At 36.4% G+C, this 20,735-nt stretch overlaps 1 long non-coding RNA gene across 1 annotated transcript; it reads left to right on the top strand.

Annotated features, from left to right (window-relative positions):
• Positions 1 to 11,450: 11,450 nt before the first annotated feature.
• Positions 11,451 to 14,990, top strand: LOC114516223. The gene is made up of 3 exons (XR_003686279.1): positions 11,451 to 11,663; positions 12,099 to 12,129; positions 14,945 to 14,990. It is a non-coding gene; the product is annotated as an uncharacterized LOC114516223 (long non-coding RNA).
• The last annotated feature ends 5,745 nt before the right edge of the window (positions 14,991 to 20,735 follow it).

Genomic DNA, 20,735 nt, shown 5'->3' with positions numbered 1-20,735 from the left:
ATTTGAATAACATTATCAATATTGAAATTAGCTCGAAAGTTGCCAGTTTCTCGGTTACTACATCTTTCCCTCGGAAAATCAGAAATATCGCGATGATTTGCAGATAGTGCTAAGTGCTAATCACATTTAGCATGCGTATTTCAGATATTTTCAAATGAAATCAGAAATTTCAGACATTTACAATTGGATCGATCATTCAAATTTTAGATGTTTTGAATTATTAATCGGAAATGTCTAAAGAGGGACATTTAAAGCCCCGTTTACTTCGCCTTTGTTTTGGTAGCCTGACATTAATAAAGTTGGGTTCGTGTGCCTATTTTAGCCGCGCCGTGCCGATAAATTGAGTGTAGTGTAAACAAGGCTTTACGTACGGCAATATTCAGATATTCTGATGATTATATCTTTGATTCAGTTTGTTTTCAATAATGATATTTTTCCACAATTGTGGATGCCTCATTGTGGTATGTTGTAGGGTAGTACCAGCTGTTTGAGATTGGGAAAGCATTTAAACTGCCAAAGGCACCAGGAGCATACTCGCTATGATCTTTTTTGTTTTTGGAAGTAGAAGACACGTTGTTGTTTCACATTCATTGCTGGTACTAACATCATTTTTGAATTAAAGTATTTAAAAACGCTAATTTTCGTTGAAATTCATATTTGTTTTTCTGAATTGAAAATTGCAACCGTATTCACGGCGTATTGAATTGATTCAACTGTCTAAAATTCATATGATTTTATCTGAAATTGATGCATCTATCTGAACTTTACTAAACTTTTTTGGAAGAGCATTCGCAACTGAAATTAAGTTTGATCAAAATTAGATATTTTTATGCAATGCTCGCGCTATTAATATAATTATTTTCCTTATATAATAAGAAAAAATTATAATCACAAAAATATGCATCTAACTTATTTCATACTGAAAACATTCTTATTCGGTGTGGCTTTCTATAAAGGCCTATTTACACTACACAATATGTTGTATGCAATTATGATTCTGGTGAATGCAAGAGTGCCTATTCCACAATCTTCATTCATATCATCACATCATCCAGAGTGGAATTTGAAGTGTCACATTTGTACGTATGCTCATACGTTCACATACGCCAGGGTAAGAATTGTATACGACAAATCGCATAGTTTAAATGGGCCTTAAGCCGTATCCCATTCGTGTGTGCTGTATGTTCACTAGGTAATAGAGATACCCTTCGCTCCTCGACGCTAACGTTGTCACTCGTTGAGCACGTCCTAAACAAACGAAGCAAATACTGACGGCAAAACAAATTCTTATTACATGCAGCATGGAGGATTCGGCTAAAATTGATTTAGAAAGCATGTGAACGGTTTCATTATATGGCTTTTCAAGATCTTCGATTCTGATTGGTTCACGAGCAGTCCGTAAAAACCACTGATAAACCCCATACCCGGACCGTGGTCCGTATATTCCGTATCTGGACCAGTATCCCGGATGTCTCATGCAGTTCAGCCATATAATAAACAGATTATTGGCCCTGGTTGTTCGATCTGTACTGTGAAATATCAGACCGAGATTTTTGCATGGACTTGAGGCCTTTGCAAGGACTAATTATTTCCCCTGTTCATAGCTACGTATACGAACGTGAAAGTTTAAAATCATTTGAATGAAATCAATGATTGAATAGATGCATATGATCTTTCGTGTGTTTTTCTGGCATAAAGCTTTTACGCGCGTGTATACGTCAAGGAGCTCTACTAGGACATAATGAGATGATTGAAAATATAATTTAATAAAGCGGCTTTCGACTTACGCGTTTTATCTACGCAAGTACAGTACCAATTTGTCTATGAATACGTCATAACACGCAGACAGTTTTTATCACTTGCTTTGCATGGCAAAGAAGCGCAAGCAGTTGTTATCGGAGTTCGTGCAAATGTGCAATCATGTTTAAGGTTTTGACTTTGGGTTTACTAATCGTTAAAGTTGCGTGTATTATTTCACAGAACTGTTCTCCCAGTGGTTATTCTAGCATTACCACAGGTGAGTCGTCTAGTTTTTTCTTTATGATCCATGCATATTCCTATAGTGTAAAAAACTTTATTCCTCTAAAAACTCTCATCTCTAACTATGTTTCCTACTTTTAGATGGTCTGTCGTTATCTCAAGATGAAATCATATCGAATCATACCATAACATCTGGGATCATTCCGATAGAATGTTACGAACTCTGCCGGGAAGAACCGATGTGTTTTGGATACAACTACAGAGACAAGATCAATGTTGTGAATTGCCAACTGACCAACATCGTTGGAAAGAGAGATCACACCGCAGTAACAGAAAAAGAAGAATGGATACTAATGCTGGATGATAAATGGGTATGTGTATGTATTTCAGATATCCGATCAATGCCAAAAAAGAAAAGAAATTTGACGATTCTCAACTTCTACGTGACTAACATTACGCTGCCCCATCACATCTACCTGTAACAAACCGCTCTAGTAATAATGCATAAGTTGGCATGGAAACAAAATACATGTAGCGATAAGTAATAAAGATACATGAAGTAATATATAACAGCAGTTCAGGTTTTTGCGTCTTGTAGGCAGTTGCATGCATGCTATATAACATTTGATACGAGATAATGAATAAGTTAAAAAAATTAGGAGAAAAGACTGCTTAATCTACCTCAAACGTAGCGGAATACATGTAGAAAATAATTAGGTAATATGAGTATAGTTTAGTTGTTATGACACATTTGATGCGAACAGTGGCGGATCTAGTGGTGTGCAGAATAAATTACACAGATTAATTTTAAGTTCAAAACACCTGAATAACAACGCTATTGGTTATAGATTTGAATGCTATTCCGATTTTGAGCTGTAGTAATCTATTTTGCACACCCCTAGATCCGCCAATGAATGCGAAATAATAACACGCTGATTTGTCACTAGTCATGCAACAGTTTCTAAAAACATTTTCTTATTAGGAAAAGCGAAGAAATGACATTTTGAACTCAGGTATGCTGCAAGATTATAAATGTGAATTAAAATTATTTGATTACGACTGAACATTTAACAGGGACGCCGGAAGATCGATAACTGGGGGGAGAGACCAATAATGCAGAACTCGCATATATGAATATATGCCCCCCCCCCCCAATTATCGATGTTGCGGTGTGCCTGCAAATTTTTGTAGCAATCAAAATAGCGTGTATCAAAATCAGCAAGCATGAAAATAAAATCCGAGAATCAAAACCAGTTTCCTATTCAGTAATGTAATACTCGAGTAATACTTGGGATCCAAAGTTGATGCAGGTGGCCTAGTTGTATGGAAATCGAAAGCCTATTTATGTTTGCGGGTAATAGTTGACTAACGGTTTATCAATTTAGCACCAAATTTATTTATTTATTTATCAATTCAGAAAACCTCTGAAGGAGTAGAAATAAAACTTTGAAAATAAAAATAAATTTTATACAACCGAGGGAAGTTTGAAGTTTTCTGAAGTTTAATTTTTATCTGATGCATGCCATTTCGGAAAAAGGTGTCCAGATGCTACGCATTGCTCAACTTGTAGATAATAATTTCTTTTCATGCAGAAAACAACATGCAACAAGAGAAACTAATTGATACTAATTGATAGTGCTTCGTCAACGGCAAATACTCGTTTAGCTCTTCCATATCCAAGGGGGTTCCCCAAGGCTCTATCATAGGGCCTCTCTTGTTCTTGGTGTATATCAATGACCTACCGAATTGCTTGAACGAGGGTTTTCCTAGAATGTTCGCTGATGACACCAATATAAGTTTCAAGAGTAATAATCTTTTTGAGCTCGAAAACCTCATGAATTTTGATCTCTTAATCCTAAAACGGTGGTTAATAGCAAATAAGTTAAGTTTAAATATTGCTAAAACAGAATTCATGGTCATCGGTTCTCGACAACGGTTAGCAACCTTTGATGATCATGACTTTTGTGTAACTGTGGATAATGAACCAATCGAACAAGTTGAGTCCGCCAAAACTTTAGGTTTGACCGTGGATGAACATCTTACATGGACTAACCATGTTGACGTGATTACTAAAAAAGTTTCGTCTGCAATTAGTGCACTCAAACGTACTAGAGGGCTAATTAATCAGGAAACCGCAATTAAGATCTACCAAGGTTTTATTGAACCTTATTTTTCCTACTGCGCCCCAGTATGGGACGGACTCGGAGTTACTTTAAGTGATCGAGTTCAGAGACTACAAAATAGAGCAGCACGCGTCATAACATGTTCTTCATATAATGTCCTTTTTCATAAGCTAAAGTGGAATAATTTATCACTCAACCGTCAAAAACAGAAGGCCATACTCATGTTCAAAATTCTTAATGGTCAAACACCTCAGTACCTACAAGAGATGTTCGTCTCTAGAAGGGGGCAGTTCCTAAACCTAACACTGATTACTTGAAGCGCTCCTTCTCTTATAGCGGAGCATTTCTTTGGAACAGCTTGCCTGAATCCTCTAGATTATCGCCATCTCTAACCTCTTTTAAAAGTAGACTGGAATCTCTATATTCTAGTTCAACCGACTCCCACACGGCAACCAGGTAGAACAGTACTCCCACGATACTCTCTTTATTTATATATAAATTAGACTGTAAATATTTAAATATCAAATGTACTGATGGTTTTCCTTCCGTGTTTAAATAAAGTGTATGTATGTATGTATGTATGTATGTATGTATGTATGTATGTATGTATGTATGCATGTATGTATGTATGTATGTATGTATGTATGTATGTATGTATGTATGTATGTATGTATGTATACCAATGTTTTTAGGGATTTTTGCTAAACAATTTTCGCACTTCATCTTGATAATCCCGAACTAACCAGTTTGTACTAGCAGGTGTGCTAATCGCACTGCTCCGAAAATAATCAAAGGTGCACAAGGCATAAGATAGAAATTATGATGTTTAAATAAAATAAATTAGACCATCCCAGTTATTATCAATATTTACGATTTTTAGCTACCAGCTGTACCTATCTGTATAACAAAGGAGTGAGAAAAGATGGTGTTTATACCATTGATCCTGACGGCCTGGGATCGTTTCAAGTCAGATGTGATATGAGCACAGACAGAGGAGGCTGGACCGTGTTTCAAAAAAGACAAGATGGAAGTCAAGATTTCTACCTTGGATGGTCAGACTATAAAGCAGGCTTCGGCGATCCTAACAGTGAGTTCTGGCTGGGCCTTGATAAAATAAATCGTTTGACGAAATCTGGTCAGAATGTTCTAAGAGTCGATTTGATGGATTTCAATGGCACTGAACGTTACGCTAAATATGGAACGTTTAGTGTGGCTGATGAATCAGACAAGTACAGATTATATATTGGCAGTTATTCAGGTAAACTTCGCCAATTTAGATTATTCGTAAAGCCTATCTACATTTATATTTATGAGGTTTGAAATGCACAAAAGCAAGACGACGCCTTGTCGTCCTGAAAAAACATAAGCGATGACTGAAATTAAAATGAATGCGCGGAGTCGATCGATAAAATTGTAAGCAATCTTATTCTCGATCGCGGGGTTTTCGCGAAATCTGTAACTCTTTTTTTTTAACTGAAATAATATATAGCTTCTTTATATTTCTTCAAAAGGTGACGCAGGTGACTCCCTTGCGTATCACAAAAAAATGCAATTTTCTACCAAAGATACCGACAATGATGCTTGGCATAAAAAATGTGCTACGGTCTACAAAGGTGCTTGGTGGTACAAAGCCTGTCTTGGTTCCAACCTGAATGGCTTGCACCTGGGTGAAGGGCAGACTAGTGACACCGGAATAAAATGGAACGCATGGCACAAGTATTCAATGAAAAAGACAGAAATGAAAATTCGTCCAAACCAGCTTTAAGACATTCTCAGTGTTCAAGAACAATGGACGAACGTTCACATGCATGTCGCTCTCATGAGTAAGTTATAATGGAATAGAATATATTTATTAATATAATTATAATAATACACAGGGTGCTTGAAAAGTACGCTCTTTTAAAACGCGTGCATGCCGTATTATATATATATATAGCTAGCAAAACGTTTTGATAAACCTAAGGCCTAGGTTATACGTCGCATTTTGGCCGCGTCGAGTGCAATTCAAACAATAGATAATGAGATGATAAACCTCATTAAGCTTCATTATCATCTCATTATCTATTGTTTGAATTGCATTCGATGCGACCAAAATGCGACGTATAACCTAGGCCTAAGTATGTTATCTGGGGCCATTATAACTGAAATTATTTAAGATGGTAGTTTTTTCACTAGCATGAAAGTGTTTTTAAAAGCTCTCCAAGAAGGCCTTACATTGAAAAATACGCATCAAAAATATAACTTTGTTATCTTGCATCTCTATGCTCCGTTGAAAATGTATGCTCCGTTGAAAATGATTTCAATTTTTAGAACATTCTTTTGACAATGTTTTCTCGATGGAGAAGCTTATTATTTCCTTTCCTGCTAAAACGCTGGTATTTCATGCAAAATCAGGAGTTTCCATCAGTATTTATCGAAGGCGTAATCTTTTTCTTAAATTTCAAATAAGAACATGTACAAGCAAACTAAAACTTGCCACAAAAATAGCCAAAAATAACAACCGAAACTGACTGACTGAGTTTCTGTCCTTAAAATATATAAGTGAAAAGATATTACGATTGACGGTAAATATTTTTATTCATCTCACCATAGGCATCCCAATAAATAATTTTGAGATATTAAAAGTTAGTCCAGTTGCGTTCAGTAAGATATAGTTTTCGCGATCACTGACGTCACTGAACTCACAACGCAACTGGACTAACTTTCTCACTATCACTATCACTATCACTAGATAGAACATGCTGATTTCGATGGTTTTGTTAAAAGCTATTCCATTGCCAACCATTCCAGTCGCGTACACGGCAAAAAAACGCCGAGCCTGCGCTTTAACAGCCACATTGTTCGCGCCTGTCAACAACTTTGAACAATATTGTTGAAAATGACCTGGATGATACAATACTTTTCAATGTTGATAACAACTTTGATCAATGTCATCGTGGGCATCACAACATTGTTTCACCCTGTTCGTCGAGGTCAAGTCGAAGTCAAGTCCTTGTGTAAACAAACGGTTTATTTACATTTTGAACTTCATTAATACTTTATGAGATATTATGTGGTGTCAGAATATCTAAGAATATTTAGGCTCGTTATGCCTTTCAATAAATATGAACTAGTGTTTTGGATGAAAAAAGTTCGAAACATGCAAAATTTGGCTTCTTTGACGCGACTTCTACTTTCATTTTTTTAAAATTTTTTGTCGTCATTACCAGTGTTTGCATTTAAATAAACGTTAACTTTGTATTTAAATAAACGTTAAAATTCATATGTGTTTTTCTGAGTCAATTTGCGACCGTACGAAATTGATTTGTCTGAAATTTATATCAGACAAATCATTCACTTTTCCTGAAATTTATTGCAACTATTGAACTTCGTTTAACGTTTTCAGGATTACAACTACAATATCTGAAATTCACCTAGAGTTCATTGACGTGAGTTGAATAATTTAAAAATCCTCTCCACATTTCCGAGTTCGACGTGGAAGAGCTGCAGTAAATTATTCAAAAATGAGAAAATTCTACTAGCTTGCTCGTAAGAAAGCGAATGAAAAGAATTCGCACTTCATAAGTAGGACTTCCTTTGTCTTCGAGAAGCATTTGATAATTTTCTACTCCACTAAATAACACAAGATACGTTAATAACTCATCGCATACTTATTAGCTTGATACCTGCATGCAACATATGGATAATTGTCGGGCAAAATGTTCTTCGCTTATAAACTGACTTTTTCATAGCGAGACACTATATAACCCCTATTCTAATGCTTTCCTCTAAACTCAAGACATTTTATATAAAAATTTTCATGGTTAAAACACTGGATGATAGACTCCTGATGCTTTGATAAAATCCTCAATGATATTTCAAACGCTTCAAAATCAAGATAATCTATACAATTCCTACAACTTCTTAATAAAAAGGCAGATACGAAAGCCCAATTGCCCGGTCCTAAACAACAGCGAAATACGGAAAGCACCTGATGTTAGGACGCGACACGAAATCCGGCAGTTGAAGCAAACGTAAAAACACGAAAGCGAGGCACCCGAAATCTCAAAATGACATAGCATTCAGCCCGTGACGTCACAATTAGGAAGCGCTCTCTTACGTCGAACGCAATAACGCTATTGGTTGTGAATTTCCAGAGAATATTTTCTAAACGAAACTCCATACTAATGTGATTGCGATTAAAAGCTGTAGTAATTCATTCGGCCTTACCGCGTCAAGGCCTGTCAGTCAGCCAGCTATGTTATGGCAGCTGAATTGCAGCAAATTTGAATGACATTATTAATATGGAAATTAGCTCGAAAGTTGCCAGTTTCTTGGTTACTACACCTTTCCCTTGGGGGGTCAGAAATATCACGATGATTTGCAGATAGTGCTAAGTGCCAATCACATTTAAGCATGCGTATTTCAGATAATTATTTCTCAAAGCCCCATTTACACTACACTGGATTTATTGGCACGGCACGGCTTAAATGGGTACCCGTGCCTACTTCATCCGTGCCCGGCCTTTGTTTTGGTAGCCTGAGCACTAGTAAAATTGGGCAAGGGTACGCATTTTAGCCGTGCCGTGCCGATAAATTGACTGTAGTGTAAACGGGGCTTAAATCAAAATCAGAAATTTTAGACATTTACAATTGGGTCGGTCATTCAAATTTTAGATGTTATGAATCAATAATTGGAAATGTCTAAACACGGACATTTAAGCCCCGTTTTTACTACACTCGATTTATTGGCACGGCACAGCTAAAACGGGTACCATTTCATCTGTGCTCGGCCTTTGTTTTGGTAGCCTGAACATTAATAAAATTGGTTACGGATGCCGAATTTAGCCGTGCCGTGCCAATAAATTGAGTGTAGTGTAAACAGGGCTTTAGGTATGGCAATATTCAGATATTCTGATGATTATATCTTTGATTCAGTTTGTTTTCAATAATGATATTTTCCCCCAATTGTGGATGCCTCATTGTGCTATATTATAGGGTACTGCCAGCTGTATATGAGATTGGAAAAGCATTTAAAGTGCCAATTACCAGGAGCATACTTGATATGATTTTTTTTTATTTTTGGAAGTAAAAGACACGCTATGTTGTTTTACATTCGTGCTGTTATTAACAGCATTTTTGCCTAAACGTATTTAAAAACGTTAATTTTCGTTGAAATTCATATTTGTTTTTCTTAATTGAATTTCCGACCGTATTGAATTGATTAAACTGTCTGAAATTCATCTAATTTTATCTGAAATTCATGCATCTATTTGAACTTTACTAAACTTTTTTGGAAGAGCATTTGCACTGAAATTAAGTTTGATCAAGATTAGATATTTCCATGCAATGCTCACGCTATTAATATAATTATTTTCCTTATATAATGAGAAAAAATTATAATGAAAAAAATATGCATCTAACTTATTTCATACAAAACATTCTTATTCGGTGTGGCTTTCTATAAAGGGGTATTAACACTACACAATAAATTATGTTGTATGCAATTATGATTCTGCTGAATGCAAGAGTGCCTATATTTCACAATCTTCATTCATATCATCACATCATCCACAATTAAGTTTGATGAAAATTGGATATTTTTATGCAATGCAATATATTTTTCTTATAAATTATATTAAGAAAAAATTATACGCACAAACATATGCATCAAATCTAAAGGCTTATTTAGACTACACGATATGTTGTATGCAATTATTATCCTGACGAATGCAAAAGAGTGCCTATTCCACAATCTTCCTTCATATCGTCATACCATCCAGGGTGGAATTTGAAGTGTCACATTTGTACGCGTGATCATACGTTCACATACGCCAGGTTTAGAATCGTAGACGAAAAATCGCATAGTGTAAATGGCCTTAAGCCGTATTCCATTCGTGCGTGCCGTTTGTTTACTAGGTAATAGAAATACCCATCGCCCCTAAGTAGTTAACATGCACCGAAGACCGTAAGCGACGTTATATTCAGTTATGCATATGTACGAACGTAAAAGTTCTAATTGTGATTGGCTAGATGTATAATAATTGCAAATGAGACGATGTATGCTTGTAAGCATGTTGATGTTCGTTAAAAGTAATTAGTCCGGCGATTACAATATTTTCAAAATTCGTTATATTTTCGGTATTTTCCATAAATTTTGTAGCATAAGATTGTCGACAAAGCATCCCATATACCTGCACCTGACACTAATAATTTTTATATGATCGTCGCGAAACATGCACAACATTGTAAAAAGTTAGAAAACAATTATAACTCGCATGCAATGCCGGTGTAAATTTTCATCTCATATAAGATAGATCAAGACCATTAGTCCATGCAAGAAACATGCTTCCTCTCATCACAATAAATATAGAGATAAATAAAGCAATCTTTTACAAACAAACATTTATTAAGTTGAAATTGCCAAGCTGCGAGAATAGATGAACTTCTATAGAACTAAAAGTTTTACTGCCTTCAATGAGAGGACGCAGGGTAATCCATGAAGTCGAGCGAGTTTTAGGGTCTACATTATGTCAAATGAACTTGAATGTACATGCATAAGCTACATATAATGATCGATCAGTGTAAGGCCTGGTTCACATAAGCTCCTAAGAATCGGGGATCCATTGTATTACTTTTCGATAGTCTCAGAAAAGCATTTTGCACACCAGCGGCCTCAGACAAAGCCCAAAGGGAATCCCAGACAAGTGTGAACCAGACTTAAAGGCGTTTTAAGATTAGAATATATTTTAAGCATTCAACGTGAGTTGAAAGAACTTATGCAAAACAGAACTGCAAACTTATTTTCGATTATGAATATGTCACACCTGACACTAAACGTTCAACCAATGAGGGCCTGGCATTTTACGGTGACGAACGAATTTGGCAGTCTCATGCAGCCAATAGGAAACAATGATCTTAAAGTAAGTTTCGTTCGTTAATGAGGTTATAAGTCCTTCGGTGCATGTTAACTAATAAGACATAACGAGATGCTTGAAAAAATAATTTATTAAAAGCTGCTTTTGACTTACGCGTTTCATCTACGCGTGTACAGTACCAATTTGTCTATGAACTACGCCATAGCACGCAGGCAGCTTTTATCGCTTCCTTTGGCAAAGAGGCGCATGCAGTTGTTATCGGGGGCTGTGACATCATGTTTAAAGTTTTTACTTTGTGTTTACTAATCGTTAAAATTCTGTGTATTATTTCACAGAACTGTTCTCGCAGCCGTTATTCTAGCATTACAACAGGTGAGTCGTCTGGTTTTTGCCGTATGAACGATGCATGTTCCTAGTGTAGAAAACTCTATTCCTCTAAAAACTCTCATCTCTAACCATGTTTCCTACTTTTAGATGGTCTGCCTTTATCTCAAGATGAAATCATATCGAATCATACCATAACATCTGGGATCATTCCGATAGAATGTTACGAACTCTGCCGGGATGAAATGAAGTGTTTTGGATACAACTACAGAGACAAGATCAATGTTGTGAATTGCCAATTGATGAACATCGCTGGAAAGAGAGATCACACCGCAGTAAGAGAAAAAGAAGAATGGATACTAATGCTGGATGATGAATGGGTATGTGTATGTATTCCAGATATCCGATCAAAGCGAAAAAAGAAAAGAAATTTGACGATTCCCAAGTGACTTATATTGCGCTGCCACCTACTTGAAACAAACTGCTCTAGTAATAATGCAAAAGTTGGCATGGAAACAAAATACATAAAGTAATTTAACAGCAGTTTAGGTTTTTGCCTCTTGTAGGCAGTTGCATGCGTATTATACAACATTTGATACGAAATAGTGAGTAAGTAAAAATTAACAGTGAAAGCTTTGACCAGAGCAGAGAAAAGACTGCTTAATGACCCTTAATTTGAGGAATATATATGCATGTATAGCAAATAATTAATAAGTAATAATGAGTATTGTTTAGTTGTTATAATACATTTGATGCGAAATAATAACACGCTGATTCGTCACGCAAAGTTTCTAAACGTATTTTCTTAATTTCAGGAAAAGCGAAGAAATGACATTTTGAACTCAGGTATGCTGCAAGATTATAGATGTGAATTAAAATCATTTGATTACGACTGAGCATTTAACAGGGACGCCGGAAGATCTATAATAGTGGGGGCATATGTATTCACATATTCAAGTGCACAGACCGTAAAAAGGAAACCAATAATGCAGAACTAAAATATATGAAGATATGCCCCCAACGATAGAGGAAATTAATTCCGGTAAACTACTTGGAATAATTCTTGATAGAAATCTTACTTGGGACTACCAAGTGGATAAAATCTTCAAACTGCTAAATTCTCGACTATATCTATTTAAGCGTATTTGTCCATCCCTTCCAGTGAAGTGTAGAATTCAGTTTTATTATGCCTTTATATTCCCTCATCTCTTATATGGCATCACTGTGTGGGGAAATGCACGCCGCGAGCTTATTGATCCGCTGCTAAAACTTCAAAAAAGAGCTGCAAGATTAACTTTGGATGAGAGTATGTCAACCCCTTCTGTCGATCTTTTTCGTAAACTTAATTGGATTCCCATCAATAACTTGATTAAGATGAGGAAAATACTGTTAGTTGTCAACACCCTGCGTAGCTCGTCACCAAGTGAGCTTCGCAATCTGTTTCATATATCTGGTGAGATGTATAATGTCCATACTCGACGTTCCCTAATCGATCTAAGGGTATCCTTAGTCAAATCTGAGCTGGCTACAACTAAACTCTCATGCAGTGGAGTTTTGCTGTTTAACTCTTTGCCGAATGACCTAAAAATGGTCCATGACTACTCCCCTTCAGCCTACAAGTTTAAACTAAAAAAGTTCTTTCGAGATTTAAATTATGAAGTTGACCATCATGAACATTTTTCTTGCTCTTCATGTACTAACATTGTTAAGTGTATATGTTACACTTATTGACTTTTCACTTGTTCTACTTTTCTCTCAATCTATTCAATATTCATTCTACTTTTATCTCAAACTATTCAATATTTCTTTTGTCAGTTTATGTTGTCTCGTCTATTGTGTTGTACATATATATATTGTGTTGTGTATAGTCTTTGTGTTTTATATATACGTATACATAATATTTTCTCCTTTGTACATATAGTTTCCGTTCATTAATTGTGTTGTATTTAATCCTCTAATGCCATTCCTGTATATAATGACCGCATAAACTATTTATATGTATCACAATGAGGGCCATTTGGAAGAATACCGCTTAGGTAAAAATGTACTATTGTAACCCTCTTTAAATAAAGTTTATTATTATTATTATTATTATTATCGATGTTGCGGCGTTCCTGCATGCTGAGCAAAACGCTAAATTATTTAAAACCAATAAAGGAAGGAAATGCTACCAAAACATATAGACTAGCTATATTTCTGCCTAAACATAAACCCTTATAAACACGAAAGATGTATAAAAAAAGGCGACCACTTAATATTTTAAAATTCATATGATTCTTAAAGCCTGCCGCATGCGAGTGAAACTTGCTGAGCCAACGACCACGCATGGCCATCAGCTCGTCAAGTTTCTCTCGTGTGCGGACAATCTCTGAAAGTATTTCGCCATGGAGTTGAGGAAAATATCTAGCGCGTTTTCGTTACTCGTGAGATTTACCTCAAAGTCTGCGCGCTGTATGAGCCATGGTGGAATGTACCCAAAAATGGTATGACTGAAGTAGGCACTGAAATTTGGTCTACTCGACCTTGGTCGAATACACCAGAATATATAATTTATGGTATACTTTACCATAGTCGAATATACCGGAATATGGTATGACCGAAGTAGGTACCGAAATATGGTCTACTCGACCTTGGTCGAATGGTATGACTGAAGTAGGTACCGACGTATGCTAAACTCGACCATGGTCGAATACACCAGAATATATATGGTATACTTGACCATAGTCGAATATACCGGAATATGGTATACTCGACCTTGGTGGAATGGTATGACTGAAGTAGGTACCGAAATATGCTATACTCGACCATGATCGAATACACCATGCAGCTAGAATATATATGGTATACTATACCATGGTCGAACGGTATGAGCAAAGTAGGTCCCGAAATATTCGACCATGGATACTGGAACAGGTATATTAGACCTATATTTTTCGTGTCTTAATTTAGACTAGTCCTAATTTATGCCGATATCGTATTTAATTCTCGTTTTTGTTTGTAAAATTTTGACTAGTGCAATCGCATCAGTCGCAGTCTGGATCCGCCCCTGTATACCTCAGGGCTAATTTTAGTTTGCATTACAGTATCGTTTTACGAATAACCGGGCCATCCATGTTTTAAAACCATCAATATCAAGTCTGTGATACTGCCTGAATGTTTCTGGATCCTCTGCATTAAGCTCGCAAGAAGATTAGCATATCATACTTGTCTCCGCCGTCGTTGTAACAAATTCTTCGTCCAGGTTTGCCGACATGCAGCTATCTTATATCCACGGCAAGGTCGCGTCAGCAAAATAAAAAGTAGAGCTATTTCATATACTCGCGCCATTTTTGTTTTACTTTAATTTTCACAATATGAAATGTTCTCATCGTGTGTGGTTATATAACGTTTGATATAATGTTAAATGATAAAAATATAATGACAAAACCCATACTCTATTTATATATATTGCTATTTGCCACTACGTTGTTGCAGGTAGCGAGGCTACATCGAAACCATTATCTACCTAACAAAGCTATTGGCTACATTTTTGACTATATTTTTGGCTAATATCATTAATTGGCTAAAATAATAGCAGGGTTTGCAAATTTACCATCATATTAGGGCCAAATTGGTTTTATCTAGTTTAAAATAATATTTTCACATTTTCTACTTTTTTTAGCTACCAGCTGCGCCTATCTGTATAACCATGGAATGAGAAAAGACGGTGTTTATACAATCGATCCTGATGGCCTGGGATCGTTTCAAGTCAGATGTGATATGAACACAAACAGGGGTGGCTGGACCGTGTTTCAAAGACGACAAGATGGAAGTCAAGATTTCCAACTTGGATGGTCAGACTATAAAGCAGGCTTTGGTGATCTCAACGGCGAGTTCTGGTTGGGCCTTGATAAAATACATCGGTTGTCAAAATCTGGCGAAAATGTGTTAAGAGTCGATTTGATGGATTTTGATAACGCTGAGGCTTACGCTAAATATGGAACGTTTAGTGTGGCTGACGAGTCAGACAAATACAGATTGAACATCGGCAGTTATTCAGGTAAACTCGTAAATTGATATGAACCAGCTGGTAAACCTTAACGAAATGATCTAAGCATTACCTATTTTAAAACGTAGTGTAGTTGGAGGAAAGTCTTTCCAAAAAAATTGAGTTTTTTGCATGGTCAGCTGGATTTTCTGGACCAAAACAAAAAAAGTTCCAATCGAACGATTTCGCGTGCTTATCGCGTTTACAGTTTGTACTTTAAAACGTCTATTGCTTAACTGTTTGGTTTTTTATGCCTTACCAAGCAGAAATTAGAGACAAAATAGCTGCCGGCTTGACTACTTATTTGCATCTCATCCATTCATAATGGAACATCGAATTTTACTATAAAATATACCCAATATGAAATAAAAGATCACACATAAAACTTTTTTAAAGTAAAGCTTCTCAGAGCCACGCCCGAACGATTTTTTACAGCAGACTAGTACACGCAGAAGGTCTCCTTCCATTTGAGTATAAATAGTTCCCTGCATTAATTAAGCATAACTAAGAAATGAATCATATTACTTTTTGTTTAATTTCTTAAAAGGTGACGCAGGTGATTCTCTTGCTTATCACAATCAAATGCCGTTAACTACCAAGGATAGCGACAATGATGCTTGGAGTGGTGGAAATTGTGCCGGAATAAGAGGAGCTTGGTGGTACAACAACTGTGTTAATTCCAACCTCAATGGCCTTTACGTGAATCCGCATGAAACCAAAGGTACTAGATCGGGAATACTCTGGTACACATGGAAAAATTCGTATTATTCTATGAAAAAGGCGGAGATAAAAATTCGTCCCAAATTTGCAACTAATTAAGATGCAAACATTCATTTTTTCTTCTCGCTATAAAACTATGTCATGATAGTAGAAATAATTATTTAAAAATTGTAAATTTGAATTTTGGCATCCCGTCTAATACATTTAGCAACCACTCAAGATATGTTACTTTATAAGTTTGCTGCTGGGTTTACAAATGCTGGATTTCCCTATCCACCGGATGATGTGAAAAAAATATGATCTATTTGTGAATCACACATTTCGTTTGATCTTTAAAGAGAATTTTAGTCAAATCTGTTGGTACTTTTTCGAATGAAAGATATGGCAGGGAATAATTACACGCACTCTCTTTTTATTTGCCCAAAATGTATGTAGAAAACGTCATCATAGTTACATCATCAACTGCAATTACGCATAACATAATTACAGTCTCTTTTATTGGCTGCCCAGTACGCACCAGACTGTAAGATAGTGAAAACTGGGCCAAGTGAGCGACGTATTGGACGTCATCGAATAATTTCTCGCATATTTCTGGTCGGTTTGTCAGTCTCTTTGTCCTTTATAAAAGTGTTAGCGTTTGGTGGAGGCCTGGTAACGAGGTGCTCTACCTAATCTGAAATAGCCCTGGACGACTTTATTCTTTTGTCAGTATTTATAATAATTTTTCCCAGATAGTTGCATCTGCCAGCAAAGTAAAATGTCTCTTCGCGCGTAAATTATAGCGCTGGTGAAAAACTGGCTTAATGAGGCCTGAATGAGGTCTTTTGAGGCCTATGGATTGTTTATGGAGGCCTATATGCATGCAAATACGGATATCTATGGATATCTATGGATGCACATGGAGGTCTATAAAGTGTTGTGGAGGTCTATGGAGTGCCACGGAATGATATCCTGCACTTCCCAAGGGTGAAATTAATACATTAAGGTGGGGGTCAACCTGAAACTGCTTCAAAATATCTATTTTGGGATTTTTGTGGAAATGGCTTCTCCAACATCTAAATAACGTTGTTAGTTTATTTTATTTTGCTACATCTTTGGAATAAACTGTGCAGAAAGCGTTTTGAAACAGTGGCACTGTTTAACAGTGGCAACGGGAATAACCATCATTGTTTTGCTTTAATTTACCATTCTTAATTTTGTCCCTCCCCTCCCAAAATACGAAAATACAACGCTGGCTCACTTTTAAAAGCATTTAGCAGCGGTTGCTTGTTAAGACCATGCGTTTCTTGCGCGTACTTTTTGCTGAAATTCGGTGGGCTCAAACTCGCATGTTCTGTGTTGACAAAAATTGCAAAAATCATCCATTGTTTTATCGGGTTTTTTAAAATATGGTTGGAAAGAAACTAAGAAGTACTTATAGAAAGAAAAGAAAGGGTAAGGCTTTCTCTGGGGCGCCAGCGTTGTAAAAAAACTTGGATTAAACCGTTCGTGAAAGAGGTGACAACAGCAACGAAATTCCATCAACTAGCACAAGTACTGAAGACAGTTCAGAGCAACTATCTACCTCTGTTGGAGCATCTAGACATAAGCTCAGTGATCAAGGTTTTTCTACTGAAACTTCGGACTTATTTAGTGCTGATGATGGTGAAAATAACGAGTTGATTGGGAGCAGTTACAGACTTGTTGATGCCAATGTTTTGTCATCTACACTGTCAGTCAGTGTCAGAAGTTCATAAGGTTGGTTACAATTTCAATGTTATTCAAATTATAAGTTTGATACATTGCAATGGAATTGCAATTTTTTCAGTTCTGCCATTGTAATATTGAAATATTTTTTGTTTGAGATTTAAGTAATGTTACAGTGTCTGTGACAATATTTAGTAATATAATCTTGGAAATTATTGATTGTGTATACTGGTGATCCATTTTAGGTCAACTGAGTCTCACAGAATATACTAATGCCAGGGCTGGTCTGATGTCAGATTTCTTAATTGAATGCTGTTACTGTAATAATTCAGCCAAATTGAAACATCAAAATAGACTGTCCACAAGGGCATGTGAACAGAGGAGCAGTGTACCATCCCTTGAAAATAATACAGTTTGCGGTTGCGTCGGCAGTATGCCGCTACCATGGTGATGTGGCTTGTAGGCAAAAAATATGGAAAGACTGTCTACACCAGCTGGGAAACATACAGAAAAGGCCTGCAGTCTAAAGAGAGTTGCAAAGTCAGACCTGCAGGTATCAGAAGAATTTAAACAGCGTTGCGAGGGGATACAGCATTGAGAGTGCAGAGGGAGGAGGAATTACGAGAGGCAGAAGGAGTGACCTATGAGGCAGGAGGATATTAGATAGCTATTTTTTAGTCAGTGACAAGTACCAGAAACTTGAATTACAAGAAGGTGCAAATGTATAGCATATTTATATGTTGTACCCACTGTTTTTATATACCACGACTTTAAAATCCATTTCCCGAAACTTTGCATTTTCCGCATTTGAGAAAAGATATCTCCACAACAATTCAACCAATTTGGCTGAAATTTTCAGTCATGGTAGAGCTCAACTTGATAAGTGAAATGAGCGATAGAATTTGGCATAGGGTGTATTCCCACCATTTGAGAAATGAAAAACTTTTAAAATTTTGATATTTTAGTTCGCAAATACTTCGGAATGATGTTGTATAAAAACTTTTTTCAATATCAAAAAATCTATCGCTCATTTCAATCTACTTCCATTGTGATCCACAAAAAGCTCATTGGAGTAAAATTATGTTTCATCTATGAAGAGCTATCTTTTGTTTTGTTCTCTGCTGTCCTCAAAATTTCTGAATTTTACATGTCGTCATTCTGTTATAATACCGAGTAATTGTTGGGGTAGGATGTGCAAACGAGTCGGACAAATAACGTTTTATAAGTTCTAAACGATAATCGTTGCTCACGCGTGCTTACTGCGTGCTCGCAATGTTGTCATGCGGTTCGAAAATGTGACAAAACTCCATGATGCCCTCACCCTAGGGAAAACTTGACCCGAAAAATCGATTCCGGACATAAAATTGGACCAAGGGGTCATATTATGACGCGACACGAAATCCGGAAAAACGCAAAAACACGAAAGCGAGGCAAATCGCACACAAAAATCTCAAAACGACAGATATCCAGCATTAAGCCTAATTCAGCCCTGACGTCACGTGACCTCTCTTTCGTTGAACGCAATAACGCTACTGGTTGTGAATTTCCAGAGAATATTTTTAAACGAAACTCTATACTAATGTGATTGCGATTCAAAGCTGTAGTAATTCATTCGGCCTTATCGCCTATCCGCCATGGCCTGTCAGTCAGTCCGCCTGCTATGTTATGGCAGCTGAATTGCAGCAAATTTGAATAGCATTATTATTATGGAAATTAGCTCGAAAGTTGCCAGTTCCTTGGTTTCTACACCTTTCCCTTGGAAAATCAGAAATATCGCGATGATTTGCCGATAGTATTAAGTGCTAACCACATTTAGCATGCGTATTTCAGATATTTCTAAATCAAAATCAGAAATTTTAGACATTTACAATTGGATCGGTCATTCAAATTTTAGATGTTATGAATTAATAATCAGAAATGTCTTAAGACGTACATTTAAGCCCCGTTTACATTACACTCGATTAATTGGCACGGCACGGCTAAAACGGGTGTCCTTACCCATTTCATCTGTGCTCGGCCTTTGTTTTGGCAGCCTGAACATTAATAAAATTGGTTACGGGTACCGAATTTAGCCGTGCCGTGCCAATAAATTGAGCGTAGTGTAAACAGAGCTTTAGGTACGGCAATATTCAGATATTCTGATGGTTATATCTTTGATCAGTTTGTTTTCAATAGTGACATTTTCCCCCAATTGTTGATGCCTCATTGTGTTACATTATAGGATAGTGCCAGCTGTATATGAGATGGCAAAAGCATTTAAACTGCCAAAGGCACAAGGATTTGCTATGATTTTTTTTATTTTTGGAAGTAAAAGACACGCTATGTTGTTTTACAATCGTTGCTGTTATTAACAGCATTTTTGCCTAAAAATATTTAAAAACGTTAATTTTCGTTGAAATTCATATTTGTTTTTCTTAATTGAATTTGCAACCGTACCGAATTGATTCAACTGTCTGAAATTCATCTAATTTTATCTGAAATTAATGCATCTATCTGAACTTTACTAAACTTTTTTGGAAGAGCATTCGTATAATTAAGTTTGATGAAAATTAGATGCAATGCAACATATGCATCTAATCTAAAAGCCTATTTAGACTACACGATATGTTGTATGCAATTATTATTTTGACAAATGCAAAAGATTGCCTATTTCACAATCTTCATTCATATCGTCATATCATCCAGGGTGGAAGTTTGAAGTGTCACATTTGTACGTTTGTTCACGCCAGGGTTAGAATCATATACGAAAAATCGCGTAGTGTAAATGGGCCTTAAGCCGTATCCCATTCGTGTGTGCCGTATGTTTACTAGGTAATAGAGATACCCTTCACCCCTAAGTAGGACATAACGAGATGCTAGAAAATATAATTTATTAATAGCTGCTTTCGACTTACGCGTTTTATCTACGCATGCACACTAGCAATTTGTCTATGAACTACGTCATAGCACGCAGGCAGTTTTTATCACTTGTTTTGGCAAAGAAGCGCATGCAGTTGTTATCGGAGGTTGTGACATCATG

Source organism: Dendronephthya gigantea, unplaced genomic scaffold (genome assembly GCF_004324835.1).
Source record: "Dendronephthya gigantea isolate DGI-Jeju-01 unplaced genomic scaffold, DenGig_1.0 000005F, whole genome shotgun sequence".
NCBI classification, from domain to species: Eukaryota; Metazoa; Cnidaria; class Anthozoa; order Malacalcyonacea; family Nephtheidae; genus Dendronephthya; species Dendronephthya gigantea.
This window is presented reverse-complemented; position numbering and strand designations above follow the sequence as displayed.